Source organism: Ranitomeya imitator, chromosome 1 (genome assembly GCF_032444005.1).
Source record: "Ranitomeya imitator isolate aRanImi1 chromosome 1, aRanImi1.pri, whole genome shotgun sequence".
NCBI lineage: Eukaryota > Metazoa > Chordata > Amphibia > Anura > Dendrobatidae > Ranitomeya > Ranitomeya imitator.
This window is the reverse complement of record NC_091282.1, coordinates 90,511,263-90,533,710: the sequence shown is the minus strand read 5'-3', so window position 1 is coordinate 90,533,710 and position 22,448 is coordinate 90,511,263. Positions and strand designations below refer to the sequence as shown.

General features: G+C 46.9%; 1 protein-coding gene across 2 annotated transcripts in view; it reads left to right on the top strand.

Annotated features, from left to right (window-relative positions):
• Nucleotides 1-22,448, top strand: part of NIM1K (NIM1 serine/threonine protein kinase) — a 128,337-nt gene that overhangs the window by 63,020 nt on the left and 42,869 nt on the right. Inside the window, exon 1 of one of the 2 annotated variants that reach the window (XM_069748751.1) lies at nucleotides 20,402-20,606. The exons of the other annotated variant lie outside the window; for it this stretch is intronic. The gene's annotated coding sequence lies outside the window, so the exon portion shown is untranslated. Of the gene's footprint in view, nucleotides 1-20,401; nucleotides 20,607-22,448 lie in introns of those variants that run through there. 2 annotated transcript variants of the gene reach the window in all.

Genomic DNA, 22,448 nt, shown 5'->3' with positions numbered 1-22,448 from the left:
CTCTTCAACCAATTCCTTTTTTTTTTAATCAGATGAGGTTTTTATTGAACTTTTATTGAACTTTTTTCGAGAACATTTTTATTGGACTTTTTTCAAGAACATACAAATAAAACTTCCCCAAACCATCCCTCAACCACCCCCTCTGCTCATCTTTACTGCTGGTGAGCTCTATGTCCTTTTTGAAGGCGTAAGATGCTGGAATAGTCCAGGAGATCTTGGTCGCCGAATCTGAATTTGCCATATTCAGGCCATATTCATGTTAAATTTATGTTTGATGATCATTTCCGAACATATTCGTTCATTTTTACACCCATTGACTCCAATGACAATCGGCTGTGTTCGGCGAATATTGCAAAAAACATATTCGCCGCCGATCATAATCGGAACTGAATTTTGAAAAATTCTCTCAACTCTAACCTTCATCACGATTGTTGTAGAATGTAGTCCCATAAAGAGATATAACAAACATGTTGTTTTCCAGTAGTATAATTCTTATTATATATTGCGGATATAAAAAACATCTCTCATAAGGACACATCCTATCCATTAGGAGATACATAGAAGCCAACCCAGGGGTCTCCATCCGTGGGTACCAACATCGGTCAAATTAAGCCATTCTGTTGCATTTAGGATTTACTTGCTTTCCCAATTGTATAAGAAAAAAATTGTCCTTTGTCCTAAAAATTCTCTACAAGTTGGAGGAGTTTCTGAGATCCGGTATTTAACAATAAGCTTCCTAGCTATATACTGTATAATAAAGGGCAATTAGTGAGTTTACCCTCATCAACCCATCGGTTAATACTTCTTCTATATACCCTAATATGCAAATAAAAGGGTCCTTAGGGTATTGGGACACGATAAACTATCTGAATGAGACTCAAGCCACAAGCCAGAAAGCCTGCAGCAGTGGACATGTCCATAGCATGTGCAACATCCCTGCTCCCTCCAACCAAGCATCTGGGTTATCTAAAATCTGACCTAATGACAGATTGAAACAAGACATTTGGACCTTGTTTCATTAAATGGGTGTTCTGAAACCAACATTTATTTTAATCCTCAATCTCTATCTATTTAATGTCATTAGCTAATCTTTTTTCTAATGTACTTTAATTATAAATTCCCTGTCATTCCCTCACTACATTAACTCTTTTTTCTTCACAACGTCCTGTGTGATGATGCTTTGTTTGAGAATCCCAGTGGTCACTGTCGCAGCCTCTGCCACCACCCTGAATCAAAATGTCATCAGTGATTTCAAGGCTTGGGCTACTCCCTGCTCTACTGAGACTTCATCCTTGTCAGTTCCGGCAGATGCTTAGTAGGATCTTGTCACTGTGCACTATTTTTCTCAGTGCACAGTGACAGTGTGCTCCCTCGCTTGCTCTGATGAGAAGTGACAATCCGGCAAGAGAGCGCACTGTCAGAATAAGCAAGCAGAGACCAGCGCCGCCCCAGCAAGTGACACTATTTTCTTCTTATACACCGGATCCCAAAATTGTACACAGTATTCTACACTGAGGGCAGGTAGAGAGTGACTAACCCTGCACTTTACATGGAGAAAAGTAGAGAATGACAGACCTCACATTACACATGGAGGATAGGAAGAGAGTGACAGACCCCAAATTACACATGGAGGGCAGGTAGAGAGTGACAGATCCAGCACTACACATGGAGGACAGGTAGAGAGTGACAGACCCCATATTACACAGAGTGGGCAGGTAGAGAGTGACAGATCCAGCACTACACATGGAGGACAGGTAGATAGTGACAGAACCCACACTACACATGGAGGACAGGTAGAGAGTGACAGACCTCGCACTACACATGGAGGACAGGAAGAGAGTGACAGACCTCGCACTACACATGGAGGACAGGTAGAGAGTGACAGACCCCGCACTACACATGGAGGACAGGTAGAGAGTGACAGACCCCACACTACACATGGAGGACAGGTAGATAGTGACAGAACCCACACTACACATGGAGGACAGGTAGAGAGTGACAGACCTCGCACTACACATGGAGGACAGGTAGAGAGTGACAGACCTCGCACTACACATGGAGGACAGGTAGAGAGTGACAGACCCCGCACTACACATGGAGGACAGGTAGAGAGTGACAGATCCAGCACTACACATGGAGGACAGGTAGATAGTGACAGAACCCACACTACACATGGAGGACAGGTAGAGAGTGACAGACCTCGCACTACACATGGAGGACAGGTAGAGAGTGACAGACCTCGCACTACACATGGAGGACAGGTAGAGAGTGACAGACCCCGCACTACACATGGAGGACAGGTAGAGAGTGACAGACCCCACACTACACATGGAGGACAGGTAGAGAGTGACAGACCCCACACTACACATGGAAGACAGGTAGAGAGTGACAGACCTCGCACTACACATGGAGGACAGGTAGAGAGTGACAGACCTCGCACTACACATGGAGGACAGGTAGAGAGTGACAGACCCCACACTACACATGGAAGACAGGTAGAGATTGACAGACCTCGCACTACATATGGAGGACAGGTAGAGTGTGACGGACCCCACACTACACATGGAGGACAGGTAGATAGTGACAGACTCCACACTACACATGGAGGACAGGTAGAGAGTGACAGACCCCACACTACACATGGAGGACAGGTAGAGAGTGACAGACCCCACACTACACATGGAAGACAGGTAGAGAGTGACAGACCTCGCACTACACATGGAGGACAGGTAGAGAGTGACGGACCCCACACTACACATGGAGGACAGCTAGATAGTGACAGACTCCACACTACACATGGATGTCAGGTAGAGAGTGACAGACCTCGCACTACACATGGAGGACAGGTAGAGAGTGACAGACCCCGCACTACACATGGAAGACAGGTAGAGAGTGACAGACCCCACACTACACATGGAGGACAGGTAGATAGTGACAGACTCCACACTACACATGGATGTCAGGTAGAGAGTGACAGACCTCGCACTACACATGGAGGACAGGTAGAGAGTGACAGACTCCACACTACACATGGATGTCAGGTAGAGAGTGACAGACCTCGCACTACACATGGAGGACAGGTAGAGAGTGACGGACCCCACACTACACATGGAGGACAGGTAGATAGTGACAGACTCCACACTACACATGGAGGACAGGTAGATAGTGACAGACTCCACACTACACATGGATGTCAGGTAGATAGTGACAGACCTCGCACTACACATGGAGGACAGGTAGAGATTGACAGACCTCGCACTAGACATGGAAGACAGGTAGAGAGTGACAGACCCCACACTACACATGGAGGACAGGTAGAGAGTGACAGACCCCACACTACACATGGAAGACAGGTAGAGAGTGACAGACCCCACACTACACATGGAGGACAGGTAGAGAGTGACAGACCTCGCACTACACATGGAGGACAGGTAGAGAGTGACAGACCCCGCACTACACATGGAGGACAGGTAGAGAGTGACAGACCCCACACTACACATGGAGGACAGGTAGAGAGTGACAGACCCCACACTACACATGGAAGACAGGTAGAGATTGACAGACCTCGCACTACATATGGAGGACAGGTAGAGTGTGACGGACCCCACACTACACATGGAGGACAGGTAGATAGTGACAGACTCCACACTACACATGGAGGACAGGTAGAGAGTGACAGACCCCACACTACACATGGAGGACAGGTAGAGAGTGACAGACCCCACACTACACATGGAAGACAGGTAGAGAGTGACAGACCTCGCACTACACATGGAGGACAGGTAGAGAGTGACGGACCCCACACTACACATGGAGGACAGGTAGATAGTGACAGACTCCACACTACACATGGATGTCAGGTAGAGAGTGACAGACCTCGCACTACACATGGAGGACAGGTAGAGAGTGACAGACCCCGCACTACACATGGAAGACAGGTAGAGAGTGACAGACCCCACACTACACATGGAGGACAGGTAGATAGTGACAGACTCCACACTACACATGGATGTCAGGTAGAGAGTGACAGACCTCGCACTACACATGGAGGACAGGTAGAGAGTGACAGACTCCACACTACACATGGATGTCAGGTAGAGAGTGACAGACCTCGCACTACACATGGAGGACAGGTAGAGAGTGACGGACCCCACACTACACATGGAGGACAGGTAGATAGTGACAGACTCCACACTACACATGGAGGACAGGTAGATAGTGACAGACTCCACACTACACATGGATGTCAGGTAGATAGTGACAGACCTCGCACTACACATGGAGGACAGGTAGAGAGTGACAGACCTCGCACTAGACATGGAAGACAGGTAGAGAGTGACAGACCCCACACTACACATGGAGGACAGGTAGAGAGTGACAGACCCCACACTACACATGGAGGACAGGTAGAGAGTGACAGACCCCACACTACACATGGAAGACAGGTAGAGAGTGACAGACCCCACACTACACATGGAGGACAGGTAGAGAGTGACAGACCCCACACTACACATGGAGGACAGGTAGAGAGTGACAGACCCCACACTACACATGGAAGACAGGTAGAGAGTGACAGACCCCACACTACACATGGAAGACAGGTAGAGAGTTACAGACCCCGCACTACACATGGAGGACAGGTAGAGAGTGACAGACCCCACACTACACATGGAGGACAGGTAGAGAGTGACAGACCCCACACTACACATGGAAGACAGGTAGAGAGTGACAGACCTCGCACTACACATGGAGGACAGGTAGAGAGTGACAGACCTCGCACTACACATGGAGGACAGGTAGAGAGTGACAGACCCCACACTACACATGGAAGACAGGTAGAGATTGACAGACCTCGCACTACATATGGAGGACAGGTAGAGTGTGACGGACCCCACACTACACATGGAGGACAGGTAGATAGTGACAGACTCCACACTACACATGGAGGACAGGTAGAGAGTGACAGACCCCACACTACACATGGAGGACAGGTAGAGAGTGACAGACCCCACACTACACATGGAAGACAGGTAGAGAGTGACAGACCTCGCACTACACATGGAGGACAGGTAGAGAGTGACGGACCCCACACTACACATGGAGGACAGCTAGATAGTGACAGACTCCACACTACACATGGATGTCAGGTAGAGAGTGACAGACCTCGCACTACACATGGAGGACAGGTAGAGAGTGACAGACCCCGCACTACACATGGAAGACAGGTAGAGAGTGACAGACCCCACACTACACATGGAGGACAGGTAGATAGTGACAGACTCCACACTACACATGGATGTCAGGTAGAGAGTGACAGACCTCGCACTACACATGGAGGACAGGTAGAGAGTGACAGACTCCACACTACACATGGATGTCAGGTAGAGAGTGACAGACCTCGCACTACACATGGAGGACAGGTAGAGAGTGACGGACCCCACACTACACATGGAGGACAGGTAGATAGTGACAGACTCCACACTACACATGGAGGACAGGTAGATAGTGACAGACTCCACACTACACATGGATGTCAGGTAGATAGTGACAGACCTCGCACTACACATGGAGGACAGGTAGAGAGTGACAGACCTCGCACTAGACATGGAAGACAGGTAGAGAGTGACAGACCCCACACTACACATGGAGGACAGGTAGAGAGTGACAGACCCCACACTACACATGGAAGACAGGTAGAGAGTGACAGACCCCACACTACACATGGAGGACAGGTAGAGAGTGACAGACCTCGCACTACACATGGAGGACAGGTAGAGAGTGACAGACCCCGCACTACACATGGAGGACAGGTAGAGAGTGACAGACCCCACACTACACATGGAGGACAGGTAGAGAGTGACAGACCCCACACTACACATGGAAGACAGGTAGAGATTGACAGACCTCGCACTACATATGGAGGACAGGTAGAGTGTGACGGACCCCACACTACACATGGAGGACAGGTAGATAGTGACAGACTCCACACTACACATGGAGGACAGGTAGAGAGTGACAGACCCCACACTACACATGGAGGACAGGTAGAGAGTGACAGACCCCACACTACACATGGAAGACAGGTAGAGAGTGACAGACCTCGCACTACACATGGAGGACAGGTAGAGAGTGACGGACCCCACACTACACATGGAGGACAGGTAGATAGTGACAGACTCCACACTACACATGGATGTCAGGTAGAGAGTGACAGACCTCGCACTACACATGGAGGACAGGTAGAGAGTGACAGACCCCGCACTACACATGGAAGACAGGTAGAGAGTGACAGACCCCACACTACACATGGAGGACAGGTAGATAGTGACAGACTCCACACTACACATGGATGTCAGGTAGAGAGTGACAGACCTCGCACTACACATGGAGGACAGGTAGAGAGTGACAGACTCCACACTACACATGGATGTCAGGTAGAGAGTGACAGACCTCGCACTACACATGGAGGACAGGTAGAGAGTGACGGACCCCACACTACACATGGAGGACAGGTAGATAGTGACAGACTCCACACTACACATGGAGGACAGGTAGATAGTGACAGACTCCACACTACACATGGATGTCAGGTAGATAGTGACAGACCTCGCACTACACATGGAGGACAGGTAGAGAGTGACAGACCTCGCACTAGACATGGAAGACAGGTAGAGAGTGACAGACCCCACACTACACATGGAGGACAGGTAGAGAGTGACAGACCCCACACTACACATGGAGGACAGGTAGAGAGTGACAGACCCCACACTACACATGGAAGACAGGTAGAGAGTGACAGACCCCACACTACACATGGAGGACAGGTAGAGAGTGACAGACCCCACACTACACATGGAGGACAGGTAGAGAGTGACAGACCCCACACTACACATGGAAGACAGGTAGAGAGTGACAGACCCCACACTACACATGGAAGACAGGTAGAGAGTTACAGACCCCACACTACACATGGGGGACAGGTAGAGAGTGACAGACCCCACACTACACATGGAGGACAGGTAGAGAGTGACAGACCCCGCACTAGACATGGAGGGCAGGTAGAGAGTGACAGATCCAATATTACACATGGAGGACAGGTAGAGAGTGACAGACCTCACACTACACATGGAGGACAGGTAGAGAGTGACGGACCCCACACTACACATGGAGGACAGGTAGAGAGTGACAGACCTCGCACTACACATGGAGGACAGGTATTGAGTGACGGACCCCAAACTACACATGGAGGACAGGTAGAGAGTGACAGACCTCGCATTACACATGGAGAACAGGTAGAGAGTGACGGACACCACACTACACATGGAGGACAGGTAGAGAGTGACAGACCTCACACTACACATGGAGGACAGGTAGAGAGTGACGGACCCCACACTACACATGGAGGACAGGTAGAGAGTGACAGACCTCGCACTACACATGGAGGACAGGTATTGAGTGACGGACCCCAAACTACACATGGAGGACAGGTAGAGAGTGACGGACCCCACACTACACATGGAGGACAGGTAGAAAGTGATGGACCCCACACTACGCTTTGGAGGACAGGTAGAGAGTGACAGACCCCACACTACACATGGAAGACAGGTAGAGATTGACAGACCTCGCACTACATATGGAGGACAGGTAGAGTGTGACAGACCTCACACTACACATGGAGGACAGGTAGAGAGTGACGGACCCCACACTACACATGGAGGACAGGTAGAGAGTGACAGACCTCGCACTACACATGGAGGACAGGTATTGAGTGACGGACTCCACACTACACATGGAGGACAGGTAGAGAGTGACAGACCCCACACTACACATGGAGGACAGGTAGAGAGTGACAGACCCCACACTACACATGGAAGACAGGTAGAGAGTGACAGACCTCGCACTACACATGGAGGACAGGTAGAGAGTGACGGACCCCACACTACACATGGAGGACAGGTAGAGAGTGACAGACCTCGCACTACACATGGAGGACAGGTAGAGAGTGACAGACCCCGCACTACACATGGAAGACAGGTAGAGAGTGACAGACCCCACACTACACATGGAGGACAGGTAGATAGTGACAGACTCCACACTACACATGGATGTCAGGTAGAGAGTGACAGACCTCGCACTACACATGGAGGACAGGTAGAGAGTGACGGACCCCACACTACACATGGAGGACAGGTAGATAGTGACAGACTCCACACTACACATGGATGTCAGGTAGATAGTGACAGACCTCGCACTACACATGGAGGACAGGTAGAGAGTGACAGACCTCGCACTAGACATGGAAGACAGGTAGAGAGTGACAGACCCCACACTACACATGGAGGACAGGTAGAGAGTGACAGACCCCACACTACACATGGAGGACAGGTAGAGAGTGACAGACCCCACACTACACATGGAAGACAGGTAGAGAGTGACAGACCCCACACTACACATGGAGGACAGGTAGAGAGTGACAGACCCCACACTACACATGGAGGACAGGTAGAGAGTGACAGACCCCACACTACACATGGAAGACAGGTAGAGAGTGACAGACCCCACACTACACATGGAAGACAGGTAGAGAGTTACAGACCCCACACTACACATGGGGGACAGGTAGAGAGTGACAGACCCCACACTACACATGGAGGACAGGTAGAGAGTGACAGACCCCGCACTAGACATGGAGGGCAGGTAGAGAGTGACAGATCCAATATTACACATGGAGGACAGGTAGAGAGTGACAGACCTCACACTACACATGGAGGACAGGTAGAGAGTGACGGACCCCACACTACACATGGAGGACAGGTAGAGAGTGACAGACCTCGCACTACACATGGAGGACAGGTATTGAGTGACGGACCCCAAACTACACATGGAGGACAGGTAGAGAGTGACAGACCTCGCATTACACATGGAGAACAGGTAGAGAGTGACGGACACCACACTACACATGGAGGACAGGTAGAGAGTGACAGACCTCACACTACACATGGAGGACAGGTAGAGAGTGACGGACCCCACACTACACATGGAGGACAGGTAGAGAGTGACAGACCTCGCACTACACATGGAGGACAGGTATTGAGTGACGGACCCCAAACTACACATGGAGGACAGGTAGAGAGTGACGGACCCCACACTACACATGGAGGACAGGTAGAAAGTGATGGACCCCACACTACGCTTTGGAGGACAGGTAGAGAGTGACAGACCCCACACTACACATGGAAGACAGGTAGAGATTGACAGACCTCGCACTACATATGGAGGACAGGTAGAGTGTGACAGACCTCACACTACACATGGAGGACAGGTAGAGAGTGACGGACCCCACACTACACATGGAGGACAGGTAGAGAGTGACAGACCTCGCACTACACATGGAGGACAGGTATTGAGTGACGGACCCCAAACTACACATGGAGGACAGGTAGAGAGTGATAGACCTCGCATTACACATGGAGGACAGGTAGAGAGTGACAGACCCCACACTACACATGGAGGACAAGTAGATAGTGACAGACTCCACGCTACACATGGAGGACAGGTAGAGAGTGACAGACCCCACACTACACATGGAGGACAGGTAGAGAGTGACAGACCTCGCATTACACATGGAGGACAGGTAGCGAGTGACAGACCCCACACTACACATGGAGGACAGGTAGAGAGTGACAGACCTCGCATTACACATGGAGGACAGGTAGCGAGTGACAGACCCCACACTACACATGGAGGACAGGTACAGAGTGACAGACCCCACACTACACATGGAGGACAGGTAGAGAGTGACAGACCCCACACTACACATGGAGGACAGGTAGAGAGTGACGGACCCCACACTACACATGGAGGACAGGTAGAGAGTGACAGACCCCACACTACACATGGAGGACAGGTAGAGAGTGACGGACCCCACACTACACATGGAGGACAGGTAGAGAGTGACGGACCCCACACTACACATGGAGGACAGGTAGATAGTGACAGACTCCACGCTACACATGGAGGGCAGGTACAGAGTGACAGACCCCACACTACACATGGAGGACAGGTAGATAGTGACAGACCCCACACTACACATGGAGGACAGGTACAGAGTGACAGACCCCACACTACACATGGAGGACAGGTAGAGAGTGACAGACCCCACACTACACATGGAGGACAGGTAGAGAGTGACGGACCCCACACTACACATGGAGGACAGGTAGAGAGTGACAGACCCCACACTACACATGGAGGACAGGTAGAGAGTGACGGACCCCACACTACACATGGAGGACAGGTAGAGAGTGACAGACCCCGCACTACACATGGAGGACAGGTACAGAGTGACAGACTCCACACTACGCTTTGGAGGACAGGTACAGAGTGACAGACCCCACACTACACATGGAGGGCAGGTACAGAGTGACAGACCCCACACTACACATGGAGGGCAGGTACAGAGTGACAGACCCAGGAATACGATGAATTAAGTGAGATGTATATAGTCTGGCCTGGAGCCTGAATTAAGTTAGGGGTCTTTTATATAAGCCATACCCATTTTTGTCCTGACCTTCGGCTCGCACCCTGTGATGAGCTCTCCCAGGATGACATCTCTTGGACTGTCTTGTAAAATGTGAATTATTTGGTAACTTGAAATTGAATTTTTGTAGAAAGTGTTATCATTTCTATTCCTCTTTTAAGGGATTGAACGCGATTCTGAAGTTGTCATCATAAGATGAATTTTTTTCTTCCTGTAAAACAGACACCATTAGAGAAACCCAACATGACTGATTATTGTCAATGGAGACTAAAGAAAAGGTATAATGAGGGAATGACCCACCATAACACCACACTGTTACGTCACAAGCGACAGAAGGCCGTCAGGTCCTGGCACAGGGTTCTTATAATACATCAATGAGAGCCAGCATCCAGATACTGCGCCATTGTACGGCCTCTCGGGGAGCTTAGATGGTGATGGTGACCTCAGTATCTTTTTAGCTTTCTGCTCATTAGAAAGAAAGATTGCTTGTTGCACATTTCTAGATGTATCCAGTCTCCAAAGAGAATAGCTCCTTGCATGCAGTTCTGTCTTTTCTCCGCCTGAGGCCATTTCTGTGCTCTCTTCTTGGCTACGTCTGTGGCAAACAGCTGTGTGTGTACTGGGGCATCACTAAGCCAAGGCAGGCAGCGAGGAAATCCTGGACGGATTACTCAGTACTGTGCAGCCTGTGCCAGAAGACGCTCATTACCGTACATGACGGAGACGCTGCCGCCTGAAATAAGATATGTCCAATGAAAAGGATGCCATGGGGGAAAGCTGCAGACTTTTTTGTGATAATGTTTAATTTGATAGATTACTTAAGGATTTGTTAATTGAGCTTAGTGCATTTGCTGTCATATGACAGAGATAGATAGATAGATAGATAGATAGATAGATAGATAGATAGATAGATAGATAGATAGATAAATAGGTAGATAATAGGAAGTTAGATAATAGATAGATAGATAGATAATAGATAGATAGATAATAGATAGATAGATAGATAGATAGATAGATAGATAGATAGATAGATAGATAGAATCATACATAGATAGATAGATAGATAGATAGTAGGTAGATAGATATTAGATAGATAGATAGATAGATAAATAGATAGATAGATAGATAGATAGATAGATAGATAGATAGATAGATAGATAGATAGATAATATATAGAAAAACCTGGCCAGCACCCCCTAAAGCTACTTTCACACATCAGGTTTTTGCCGTCAGGCACAATCTGGCGAATTTTGAAAAAAAACAGATCTGTTTTTTTGCCGCCGGATTGAATTTTTTTCTCATAGACTTGTATTAGCGCGGGATAGCCTCACATTTCATCCATTTTTCGCCGGACCCATCAAAAACAGTCGGTGCGGCGGCCGGAGAGAACGCACAGAGGAAGTGTTTTTTGTGTCTGTCTAAAAAACGGCCAGCGACGGATCCAGCGCCATGCGGCTTTTGCTATTATAGAAGCCTATGGCCCGGATTCGTCAAATGAGTGAATCCGGCGACCGATTCCGTTTTTTTACATTGAGCATGCCCCGTAGCTGCATTTTCCCATTCTGGAATCTCTCTCTCTCTCTCCATTAAATCTAGACTATGTTACTACTCCAATTATTGCAAAAAATAAAGTGGACTTTAAAGGGATCCTGTCATGTCCTTTTTAGCACTGTCCAGAGAGTGTTGTTAGTGATGCAATACACATCGGTCTAATCATGTGCAAAAAGCACTTTATATAGTTAGATCGTACCTGCTCATTTAGGTGTGAGCTTCATTTCATCCAGTCACAGTTGTAGCAATTTGAATGATGATCCCGGAGGTTGCGCCGACATCACACAAATCCACTTTGAAAAATCCTGCGCTTGCGCATTGTTGATCGGGAAGCTGCGCATGCGCCATGACGAGTGACTTCACACACATGCCTCCTCAATCTGTGTGTAGTACCCAGCATCACTGACTGCGCCCAGCATATGCGCGGCCCCCCCGATTGACACTGCACAAGTGCGGCTTCACGATACAGGATTTTTCAACGTGGATTTGAGTGACGTCAGCACAACCCCGGGAACATCATTCAAATTGCGACAACCGTGACTGAACCCAATGAAGCACACCCTATGACTAAATGAGCAGGTACAATAAAGTTCTTACAAAGTGCACTTTGCACATGATTAGACCGTCATTTTTAATGAAAAAAGCTTGTTAATGTTCCACACTGCATCCTTTTTGGAAGTGCATTGAACAGCAAGGTGGATTGCTGCTGAGGGGAAAGAGAAAAAAAAAATTCTTTAAATCTTCAGCTTAGCGAGTGTGAACGAGCTGAGTGTGACCTGAGCGTAAGTGTGAACGGCGGTAAGTGTGACTTGTGATTCAGTGACTTTGGATTCAGGGAGTTTCCAAGGGAGGAATTACTGAATTGCTGTCTGTGTTTTATTGATACTTTGCATTTATTTTTTATCTAACTTTTCTGCCTGGTTCAATCCCCATTAGGAAATGTGCTCCACTCTTGTTAATGCCATCCAGTGCACATCTTGCCACATGTATGCAGTCCTTGATCAGCCGGTCGAGGGTGCATACTGCTGTGCGAGATGTGAACACGTTGTGCATTTGGAAGCCCAGATTCTGAATCTAAATGTGCAGCTGGCAACACTGAGATTCATAGACAATATGGAGAGGAGTCTTCTTCTCAGTGAGCAGACGCTCAATGGGATAGATGATGGGGGGATGGTAGGATGGAGCTGCAGGACGGTGAAGTAGCAAGCTGGGTGACAGTTAGAAGGCCGGGAAGAGTGCCAGGGAGGCTAGTCCTGATCTGGCACACCCCAATAAGTTTGCTAAGTTGGCAGATGAGGGGGGTGCCAGTACAGGGGTAGCACTGCTGCAGCCAGGCATGTCTGTTGTGAATTCTGTGGCAGAGCTCCCTCCTGTGGTCACGAGTGGTACTGCGGCTTCTGAGTTTCCTTCCTCAGGTGATGTGGTGAAGTCGTTAGGTGCTGCTCTATTTAACTCCACCTAGTGCTTTGCTCCTGGCCTCCAGTCAATGTTCTAGTATTGGTCTTGCTTCCTCCTGGATCGTTCCTGTGGCCGTCTGCTCTGCATAAGCTAAGTTTTGCTTGTGTTATTTTTGTTTTGCTATTTTTTCTGCCCAGCTTGCTTAATTGGTTTTTCTTGCTTGCTGGAAGCTCTGGGACGCAGAGGGAGCACCTCCGTACCGTTAGTCGGTGCGGAGGGTCTTTTTGCCCCTCTGCATGGTTGTTTGTAGGGTTTTGTGTTGACCGCAAAGTTATCTTTCCTATCTTTGGTCTGTTCAGTAAGTTGGGCCTCACTTTGCTAAATCTATTTCATCTCTGCGTTTGTATTTTCATCTCTACTCACAGTCATTATATGTGGGGGGCTGCCTTTTCCTTTGGGGTATTTCTCTGGGGCAAGGTAGGCTTGTTTTTCTTTCTTAGGCCTAGCTAGTTTCTCAGGCTGTGCCGAGTTGCATAGGGAGCGTTAGGCGCAATCCACGGCTGCCTCTAGTGTGGTTGGATAGGATTAGGGATTGCGGTCAGCAGAGTTCCCACGTCTCAGAGCTCGTCCTATGTCTTTTGGTTATTGTCAGGTCACTTTGTGTGCTCTGAACTTCAAGGTCCATTGTGGTTCTGAATTACCTAATCACAACACATGTCCTCTGAAAGCCGGAGGAGTGACTGCTCCAGTAAGGAGGGTAATAGGAGAGCAGGGCAGGCCAGACAGGTGCTGGTAGTGGGGGACTCAATTATTAGGGGAACAGATAGGGCAATCTGTCACAAAGACAGGGATCGTCAAACAGTGTGCTGCCTACCTGGCGCTCGAGTCCGACACATCGCTGATCGGGTGGACACATTACTGGGAGTGGCTGGTGAGGACCCAGCGGTCATGGTGCACATTGGCACAAATGACAAAGTTAGAGGTAGGTGGAAGGTCCTTAAAAATGATTTCAGTGAATTAGGCTGCAAGCTGAAAGCAAGGACCTCCAACGTGGTATTTTCCGAAATACTGCCTGTACCACGTGCCACGCCAGAGAGGCAATGGGAGATTAGGGAGGTTAATAAGTGGCTCAAGAATTGGTGTAGGAAGGAGGGGTTTGGGTTCCTGCAGAACTGGGCCGACTTCTCAGTTGGCTACAGGCTCTACGCTAGGGACGGGCTGCACCTCAATGGGGAGGGTGCAGCTGTGCTGGGGGAGAAAATGGCTAGAAGGTTGGAGGAGTGTTTAAGCTAGGGATTGGGGGGGAGGGTATTCATTTTATCGTAGGGGAAGATAGTGCAGACAGAGACCTGGGCACAAATGAGAAAGTTGGGGGTGGCGGTGGCATGGGGGGTGGGGTTAGAACAGTTAATAATTTAAGAAAGAACAGAGGTACAGAGAGGAACATCAAGTGCATGTATACTAATGCCAGAAGCCTTGCCAACAAAATGGACGAATTAGAATTAATGTTGTTGGAGCATAATTATGACATGGTGGGGATATCTGAAACGTGGCTGGATGAGAGCCATGACTGGGCTGTTAACTTGCAGGGTTATAGTCTGTTCAGAAATGACCAAATGGATAGGCAAGGGGGAGAGGTTTGTCTATAAGTAAAATCATCCTTAAAACCCTTCCTGCGTGATAATATAGGTGAATCTAATGAAAATGTACAGTCCCTGTGGGTGGAGATAAGGGGAGGGGAAAAAATAATAAATTACTGATTACTGATGGGGTTTGTTATAAATCTCCAAAAATAATGGAAGCAATGGAGAATATCCTCATAAAGCAAATCGATGAAGCTGCGACTCAAGGGGAAGTCATTATTATGGGGGACTTCAATTACCCTGAAATAGATTGGGGAACAGAAACCTGCAGTTCCAGCAAAGGTAATCAGTTTTTTTACAACTATGAGAGACAATTACCTTTCACAACTGGTTCAGGACCCAACAAGAAGGGGGGCATTGCTAGACCTAATATTAACCAACAGGCCAGACCGCATATCAAATATAAGGGTTGGGGGTCACTTGGGGAATAGCGATCACAAAATAATAAGTTTTCATGTATCCTTTAATAAGATATGTAGTAGAGGGGTTACACAGACACTTAACTTCAGGAGGGCAAATTTCCAACGGATGAGAGATGATCTTAGTGCAATTAACTTGGACAATATCCTGAGACATAAAAATACACAAAGAAAATGGGAGACATTTATTAGCATCCTGGATAGAACCTGTGCACAGTATATACCATATGGGAATAAACATACTAGAAATAGGAGGAAACCAATAAGGCTAAATAGAGCTGTAAGGGGCGCAATAAGTGACAAAAAGAAAGCATTTAGAGAATTAAAGGAAGTAGGTAGTGAGGAGGCATTAAATAAACACAGAAAATTAAATAAATTCTTTAAAAAGCAAATCAAGGCAGCAAAGATTGAGACAGAGAGACTCATTGCCAGAGAGAGTAAAAATAATCCCAAAATATTTTTTAACTACGTAAATAGTGAGAAACTAAAAAATGATAGTGTTGGTCCCCTTAAAAATAGTCTGGGTGAAATGGTGGATGAGGATGAGGAAAAAGCCAATATGCTAAATGACTTTTTTCATCAGTATTTACACAAGAAAATTCCATGGCAGACAATATGATCAGTGATAACAAAAATTCCCCATTAAGTGTCACCTGCTTAACCCAGCAGGAAGTACGGCGGCGTCTAAAAATCACTAAAATTGACAAATCTCCGGGCCCGGATGGGATACACCCCCGAGTACTGCAGGAATTAAGTACAGTCATTGATAGACCGTTATTTTTAATCTTTAAAGACTCCATAATAACAGGGTCTGTACCACAGGACTGGCGTATGGCAAATGTGGTGCCAATATTCAAAAAGGGGACAAAAACTGAACTCGGAAATTATAGGCCAGTAAGCTTAACCTCTACTGTGGGTAAAATCCTGGAGGGCATTCTAAGGGATGCTATACTGGAGTATCTGAAGAGGAATAACCTCATGACCCAGCATCAGCACGGGTTTACTAGGGACCGTTCATGTCAGACTAATCTGATCAGCTTCTATGAAGAGGTAAGTTCCGGATTGGACCAAGGGAACCCAGTGGACGTAGTGTATATGGACTTTTCAAAAGCTTTTGATACGGTGCCACACAAAAGGTTGAAACATAAAATGAGAATAATGGGGATAGGGGAAAATATGTGTAAGTGGGTTAAGAGCTGGCTCAGGGATAGGAAACAAAGGGTGGTTATTAATGGAGCACACTCGGACTGGGTAGCGGTTAGCAGTGGGGTGCCACAAGGGTCAGTATTGGGCCCTCTTCTTTTTAACATATTTATTAATGATCTTGTAGGGGGCATACAGAGTGGAATTTCAATATTTGCAGATGACACTAAACTCTGCAGGGTAATCAATACAGAGAAGGACAATTTTATATTACAGGATGATTTATGTAAACTAGAAGCTTGGGGTGATAAATGGCAAATGAGCTTTAATAGGGATACATGTAAGGTCATGCACTTGGGTAGAAGTAATAAGATGTATAACTATGTGCTTAATTCTAAAACTCTGGGCAAAACCGTCAATGAAAAAGACCTGGGAGTATCGGTGGATGACAAACTCATATTCAGTGGCCAGTGTCAGGCAGCTGCTACAAAGGCAAATAAAATAATGGGATGCATTAAAAGAGGCATAGATGCTCATGAGGAGAACATAATTTTACCTCTATACAAGTCACTAGTTCGACCACACTTAGAATACTGTGCACAGTTCTGGTCTCCGGTGTATAAGAAAGACATAGCTGAACTAGAGCGCGTGCAGAGAAGAGCGACCAAGGTTATTAGAGGACTGGGGGTCTGCAATATCAAAACAGGTTATTACACTTGGGGCTATTTAGTTTGGAAAAACGAAGGCTAAGGGGTGATCTTATGTTAATGTATAAATATATGAGGGGACAGTACAAAGACCTTTCTGATGATCTTTTTAATCATAGACCTGAGACAGGGACAAGGGGGCATCCTCTACGTTTGGAGGAAAAAAGGTTTAAGCATAATAACAGACGCGGATTCTTTACTGTAAGAGCAGTGAGACTATGGAACTCTCTGCCGTATGATGTTGTAATGAGTGATTCATTACTTAAATTTAAGAGGGGACTGGATGCCTTTCTTGAAAAGTATAATGTTGCAGGGTATATACATTAGATTCCTTGATAGGGCATTGATCCAGGGAACTAGTCTTGTTGCCGTATGTGGAGTCGGGAAGGAATTTGTTTCCCCAGTGTGGAGCTTACTCTTTGCCACATGGGGTTTTTTGCCTTCCTCTTGGATCAACATGTTAGGGCATGTTAGGTTAGGCTATGGGTTGAACTAGATGGACTAAAAGTCTTCCTTCAACCTTAATAACTATGTTACTATTTTACTAACAACGCACTGGAGACGGTTTACATGCTAAAAAGGACATGACAGAATCCCTTTAAAGTCCACTTTATTTTTTGCAATAATTGGAGTGCTGCCTGTTTTTTATTCTTTAGATAGATAGATGGATGGACAGACAAATAGACAGGGCTGAGGGTTTAACATCGGTGGGATCCCTTATATTCTTCACCCCAGTTTAGCCAAATTCCAAGCAGATTGTGATTTAACGTGTCTGTCAACATCCCATTATGTTAATTTTAACACCTCCAGACCAGGACCGCGCATTATCACTACATCATGACTAAATAATACCGACAAACTGTGCATAAATACCACAATACAAACACCACCATATTGGTAGATGTCGATTCTACCAACCCATTATGCTGCTTCCATCAATACTATGTATCCATGATTTCCCAACTAGATAGTGCCCAAAATGTTAATAAAGTTCCAAATAATATTAGTGCCCCCCTTTGTGCCCCCAAAACAATAATAGTGCCTCCACAAAGTAATACTGCCCCATTAGTGTCCTATTGTACAAATATAGTCCCGACTTTGTGTCCCCTACACATTAATAATGCCCCCCTTAGGGTCCCTTTACAATAATAGTGCTCCATACAGTTACAGTCTCCTGTTAATACCCCAAAGACAGCTAAAGTGCCCCCTCACCTCCCTCAAAAAAAGGAATATTCACTAAGCCCCTGAGCACCTGAGTCATCAGACTTCTTTTGGCATGTGGCCTTCTCTTGTCAGTGGCACAATGTAGATAAGAATATGTTCCTGGCACCTCACGGGCCACAGGCCTGAAGTGGCCTGGTGCATAGCGGAGAGCTCGGTGGTGCAGAAAGCACCTGCTCCACCCCAGTATTTTTCTAAATCCATGTCTTATAGATATGGAAACTGTTGAAAGTGCAGTGAAAGGGAGACCAAGGGGACAGTGTAAAGATACCGTCACATTTAGCAACGCTGCAGCGATCTAGAGAACGATCCCGATCGCTGCAGCGTCGCTGTGTGGTCGCTGGAGAGCTGTCACACAGACAGCTCTGCAGCGACCAACAATGCCGAAGTCCCCGGGTAACCAGGGTAACTAAGCGCAGGGCCACGCTTAGTAACCCGATGTTTACCCTGGTTACCAGTGTAAATGTAAACAAAAAAAACACTACATACTCACATTCCGGTGTCTGTCGCATCCCCCGGCGTTCTGCTTCCCTGCACTGTCTGAGTGCCAGCCGTAAAGCAGAGCGGTGACGTCACCGCTGTGCTTTACGGCCGGCCGGCGCTCACAGTCAGTGCGGGAAGCAGAACGCCGGGGGACAGACACCGGAATGTAAGTATGTAGTGTTTTTTTTTTTTTTTACATTTACACTGGTAACCAGGGTAAACATCGGGTTACTAAGCGCAGCCCTGCGCTTAGTAACCCGATGTTTACCCTGGTTACCAGTGAAGACATCACTGAATCGGCGTCACACACGCCGATTCAGCGATGTCTGCGGGAGATCCAGCGACGAAATAAAGTTCTGGCCTTTCTGCTACGACCAACGATGGCACAGCAGGATCCTGATCGCTGCTGCGTGTCAAACACAACGATATCGCTATCCAGGACGCTGCAACGTCACGGATCGCTAGCGATATCGTTGTTAAGTTGGTCAGTGTGAAGGTACCTTAACCCACCTCTGCCTACTTAACTCACTTAACCCTTTTTATATAATCTTTAGCCTTTGAGCAGTATGAGGTGTGGGGCTACCAAGGGCCCACCAGTAACCAACTCAAGGCCCCCACTTTCAGCTACATGCTAATGTGACATTATCCTCAATCACAAATTTATATAACAATGAACTGGGTAGATTGTTAAATGAATAAGACGCCATCTTTGTCTGTACATAGTGAAACAAGTATATTGTGCCAAGTACTGCTCATATAAGAGGGTGGTGGCCCAGTCCTGCACAGAGGCCCTCCGGAGGATTCTCCTGTTCTGCTGTGGGCCAGTCCAAGCCTAGTTGGGTCCTTTCTACCAGATCCTCGCTTACTAAATTCTGCCATGTTCTTTCCTTATTTGATAAAAATCCATCCACTATAATCCACTGGTTAAAATATTCCTCATGACTCAGACCAGAGAGTATCTAATATTTGGCCGTGAAGTACGCCTCAGCTTGCTCGGTATATAAAGATGTCTTGTACCAGCTTGAAAGTTTAGTGATATTTTCCGCCATTAAACCTCTTTGTCCTTGCCTGACTCTTGCGTGACCCTCCAGAATGTCATTATGTGCTATTCCTAAACAGATTCTGCTCTGTGAGAAGAGTGTGTCAATTATCGAGCACAGCGGTGCATTGTGTAGAGCGGGCAGGAACAGCACAGGAAGATTCAGAGCCAGACAGGCTGGCTTAGTGGGAACACGTAAATCGGAGGAAACTGCACAAACACACAGCCAAGCGCACATCTTGTACGAGAGGCAGATCAAAACGCTTGTAGTATTCCAGGCAGGAGGAAGCAGATTATCTGCGCAGCTCTGATTTCTGATGGCGTTCTTTATAAATAGAGAGTAAGACCCAGAGAGAAGACAGGATATTCTGGAGAAACCCTACACACATGGTGAATAAGAGGCGAAATCCACTGAGGGATAGGAGCGTAGATCCGATGTGCTGACGGTCAATCATACATAAGGTAAGTTCACCTAAAAGAGTAGAATCTACAGCGAGCGCCGTAAATTGATATAAAAGCTGAGTGTGAGGACGCGGCGACTCTATCTGATTAATCCGAGATCCTACAAGAGCAGTATATGGGCCCCTTATTTCCCCAGAAAATTCCTCGAAGTGCCAATGCACAATCATCTTTTAGTCGTAGAGGGGACTCATTAGTGCAAACCCTTCAAATAGACAGTAGGGAGCTTGACTATTTTTCTTATAGCTACCCCTGTCCTCTTGGGTAGTTGCGCAGATTGCACATTTGTTATATTCAACCTTTAATAAGCTTAAAGAAGTTGTTTGATGTCGAAAGCAATTCTTTTGGGCACGGATGTTTTACAAGTAATAAACAGATGCATATTCTCCTTCCATCCCGTGGATCCAGTAAATGCCACTCTAGAATGTCTTAGTCTGCTCCAGAAACAAAGTCTGTACCGTCCCGATGTCAACAGGAGCACTAAAGCCTATAATTGGCTGCAGTGGTCAAGTGACTAGACGAGAGCTTCTGGAGAGATTAAAAACAAGAGGCGCTCTCCGTGTAACCCCGTGGGCAACTGGTGAGGTGAGTTGGAGGGTTGGCCGCTCACCTGTTGTGCGCAGCATAACTATGTAAAAAGTGATGCATAACGCAATCGTGGACTGAGGAAGGAGTAGGTTCTCCACCAAAACGCGTTGGAATAAATTGGAAGGTTTTTTTTAACTTTCCGACTGGATTAATCCTTGTCAGTGGCAGCGCCTAGAATCCACCACACACCTCTCACCTTTACTAGAAGAGCACTTCATCAGAGAAACATCCAATCACGCTTTCTTCTAGTTATCTGACCGCTGCAGTCAATCACAGAGTTCTATGCTCCTTTTGACATCTAAGAGAGAATAAACATCACTTCCGGAGCCTGCGCAGACTTCCGGCATGGCCTGTGCAGGATCCATGGGGGTGAAAAAAGGTGAGCGTGCTTCTGTATGTTACTTTGAAAATGTCCATGACTAGATCAAAAATGTTTTCAATGTCTGACAAGACTTCTAACATCCTTCATTAAACAGGAATAATCTCTGCCTTAAATATAGAAATGATGACCTGTCGGATCACGATTGTTCACTGTTCTTTATCTTGTTAGCGTAGGTCCTCATGGGTGAAAATCTGCAGCACCAAAATCTGCACAAAAAGGTGAAATCTGTGGCGAAGATCTGCAGACTAAATTGGCCATGTTAAATGGGCCCTACTAGTCATTATACACTGCAGATTTTCTCTGTGAGACACGGATAAAATCTCTAAAAATGTCATATACAATACCAGTACTGTATTATAATGTTGATGTTTCATCCAGTGAAGTTGGATGGAAAGTCAGCCGGGTATGTGACCTTTTGGAACACACACTTACTTTTTTCCGTCTATGCTGTTGATCTTAAAGAAGAACGATCACTGACCATAAATATGTCATACTTTTTATGTGGCATAAATGCTGGTGTTCTGAAAATAGCACGGTTTATTTTTTCTTCTGTTTCCTCTCCATTCCTAAGGTATGGCTCCCTCTTCCCTGTATACATATCTAGTCTTTTTAGCCAACTGGATGTGGCCCTCAAGAATATGCCAACAGAGGACAGCTGAAGACCGATCCTGCTTGGATAAAAGACTAGATTTACATACGAGGAGACCATATCTCAGGAATGGAGAGGAAGAAGAACACAACTCCAGATTCAGGAGAAACTGGCATTTACCATAGGTAAAAAAAAATATGTACATATCTACGGCAAGTGACAGGTCCTCTCTAATGGAGTTTTCCGCAAATTCACATTTGTCGTTTACATCTTTGGGACTGTGTTG